Source organism: Propithecus coquereli, unplaced genomic scaffold (assembly GCF_000956105.1).
Source record: "Propithecus coquereli isolate 6110/MARCELLA unplaced genomic scaffold, Pcoq_1.0 Scaffold5, whole genome shotgun sequence".
NCBI lineage: Eukaryota > Metazoa > Chordata > Mammalia > Primates > Indriidae > Propithecus > Propithecus coquereli.
The window spans coordinates 3,692,614-3,696,196 of NW_012150840.1; the positions used below are offsets into that span (position 1 = coordinate 3,692,614).

Sequence of the window (3,583 nt, forward strand, 5' to 3'; positions counted from 1 at the left end):
AATAGAACTTATTTCTGTTTTTGTACCCATTAAAACAACCTCATTCATCCCCTCCCCCTTACCTTTCCCAGTCTCATATCACATGTACAGCATAAAAATGTACAATTATGTGTCAAGAAAAACATTTATAGTTATTATCTAAAACATGTAACTGAAAGGGACCATAAAATAGTATTTTCTAATTTTCATAATGAAAGAAGAGCCAGTACTATTTTGTTTAATGGGGAAAAATTACTATCTTCTGTTACATGAGATTCTCCTTACAATCAAACCCATTCGCTTAAGTTTGTATTTATTTTTCCTTATTCTGTAGTCAGTAGAGATTTACTATATAATAACTATCCCAATAAAATTCTGTTCTTAAAATCATAGGATATTAGAAGCATTTTGTATGACATTTTTTCTTCTTTTTAGACCACCAAGCAATATGGAACCTTTGTATTTTAAATATGATTTCTATACATCAAGAGCATGAGAGTAATTTTTTTATAAATGGAACCGATTACTAGAAGAAACAATGACAAAACAAAGCTGCTATTTGATGTGAACCCATAGGAGTTTAAGCTTCAAATCCAGCCAATAAGCTTTTTATAATCTCTGTCAGTTTTGCATCTAACTGTTCTGAGATCTATCAGCCTTGATATTGCCTAACAGGGCTTAGTAATGGCTGATTAAGAAAGCATCTCAAACTTTGTGATCTTGCTGGGCTCCAGTTAATAGAGGTACCCCCTTACACAAATATAGTTAGCAGCCATTTGTTTTCAGTAGCCATAGGAGAATACTGTCCTTGCTTCAGCAACTTAGGCAGATGCACACTGTAACTTAATTGTTGAGTAGCAGCATTGGGGTCAGAATCAAATTGGAATAAAGTGGCAACTTCATGATACTGAGCCAATTCCAGCTTCGTGATACTTGCCTCCTGTTTCTTGGCTCTGATTTGGGCAATGGATCCAACACAGGACAGACAGACAGACCAACATTAATGACAGGGCAAATACCTTTGTAGAACAATTCTGTTACAAAGAATATCTGTTTCTCAGCGGCAGCTATGGCATTCATTGAAATCTAAGCAGACACATCACCAGCTCACATATTTTTTTTTAATTCAGGATATTATGGGGGTACCAACATTTTGGTTACATGAAATGCATTTGCCTTGCCCAAGCCAGGGCTACAAGCGTGCCTTTCCCCATACAGTGCACTCAGCTTCCATTAGTTGGGGGTTCACTCCCCCACCATCCTCACACCCTATGAGTATTACTGCATGTGAATACCTTCGTGTTGATTACTTAGTACCAATTTGATAGCAAGTACATGTGGTGTATGGTTTTCCATCCTTGCGATACACCTCACTTAGAAGGATGGGCTCCATCTTTATCCAGGATAATATAAAAGGTGCTAGTTCACCGTTGCTTTTATACTACTCAACTACAAAAAACAACGGTAAACTAGCTCACATTTTCTGTGATGGTAAGGTAGCCAAGGAGCCACTACCAAAAGAATCATTCATTTTGACTACTCTCCACAGCAGACAGGAGTATAAGTAGAACATACCACCAGGATAGACCGGACAACCAGAGAGACAGCAGAGACATCTGATGGCAATCCAGTTTAGATAAGTCATTATAGAGACCAAAGCAGGTGTGTCATTATCTCTAAAATATTTTCCAGTAGAACAGCCAGAATAAGGCTGTTCTACTGGAACAGCAGGCACCGAAGTGGGCCAACTTCAGAAGCACCAGCTGAAACCATAATGATGAACCCCATGATATCTGCATTTGTAAGTCTCTTCACCAACCGGGCATAGTAGATCTCTTTTGACTCATTGCAATGTAGATACAATACAGTTTCTCTTAGATCTATCTTAAAATGTTTACGGTTAATGATCATGTCAATAGCAACTGACATTTTGGCAGTCTGTCAGTCGCCAATAATCAGTTCATACTGATCACAACCAATTAACACCAGGCAATCCATAGCCTAAACACCAGTCTTCTTAGTTCCCACAAAGAAATTTGAGGAATGATTCCAAGGGCTTTCAGACCAACTTGGCTACAGGTCTTGGAACCAACTAGACCCTTAACAATCAGTGGCATTACCAAGGGTATCTACTACACAACCCAACAGCTCCTCACCAAATGGAATATCCCCAGTGGCTCCTGTTCTCTTCATGTCATCTCCTTTAGTTTGTCATTTCCAAACAGGACAATACCAACATCATCAGATTCCAAATTCAGAGACATATCCTTTAAGCTTGAAGAAAACTCTAACGTTTCTTCTGCTTGAACATTCTCCAGCCCATGTACTTGGGCAATAACATCACCAATACTTAAGGCATGCCCACTTTCTTCAAGGTCAACAGAGGTATCAGCTCTAAGAACATACTCTTCAAGAATAGAGGACACTTCTGTAGTGCCAATTCTAAAGAAGAATATCAGAGGCATGGAGATTCATTGCAACAATGAAGGATGATCTCAAAGCATTTGGGGAGACCAGGCTAGCCTGCCAAAGAAGAGTACCAGCAACAGCCATGGCAACTGCAACACACAAAGATAGCATCTTTGCAGCTTCTCCTAGAGTGGCTCCTCTGCCGCCAGAGCCTCCAGAATGACTGGGTAGCATTTTCTTGTATGAATCATATTGTACTATTTGGCTAAATGTCTCAATGTTTCAACTAGATGACATACTCTTCACAGATAAAGATTCCAATGTATCATTTCTCTTCTTATCCTCTATGGCACCTAGTTTGGTGTCTTGCATAGAAGCACTCAAGTTATTTGAAATGACAAAGTCCTGCCAGCTCACATATTTAAAAGGTGGATATCTGCACTTACCTTACCCTAAGTGCCTGAAATCACCATAGGCTCTCCCACCTTATGCTCTAGCCCACTATAGATTTAGATTTAAGCTCCTATGCTTCTCACAGAAATTGCCTTCTGGCTAATTGTCCCCAAGTGAAGGTCCTTGACTGTTTCAGCAACTCTGTTGTAATTGTTCAGTACAACACGTACTAACAATAACACAACCATAGTAAAAGCATTTTGTTCACACGACTGGGAATGATTAGTATTTCTGTGTTGATAGTCCAATTTTCACTCTTTCCAGTGGCGACATGGGCATTTTACTATGTGGCCAGGGAGAGACTCAACATAGGCAAATATACCTAAATTGAGATAAGTGGAAGGAATGGGAAGAACAGAGGACACTGAAAATCTTTACAGTGTCCATGGCATTTAAAGACTTGGACAGAGAAGGAAGTAAGGTAGGAAATGAAAAGACTAGAGGAGGAGAGTTATGTTTTCAGATTTCTGTTTCAAAATGAAACTAATACCAACAATTAACTGACATTGTGATGATAATCTTTACTTAATCTATCTCATTTAACATAACCTCACAGGGAAGGGAGATGAGATGAGATTGAAGGCAAGGAATACATGGGGAAATTTAAGGTAAAAAAAAAAGTTGGAAGAAAGAACTGAAAGGGGGACCTTGACCAGCAGCCAGGCCTCTTGCAGGGCAAAACTAGAATCTCAGGTTGTGTCTTGAAGACGTTACTCCCAGCCACTGCCTGGTTCAGAACTTC

The 3,583-nt window shown here is 39.3% G+C and overlaps 1 pseudogene; it reads right to left on the reverse strand.

The window, feature by feature from the left end:
• Positions 1-1,695: 1,695 nt before the first annotated feature.
• On the reverse strand, positions 1,696-2,444 carry LOC105819727 (annotated as a pseudogene).
• Between the last annotated feature and the right edge of the window lie 1,139 nt (positions 2,445-3,583).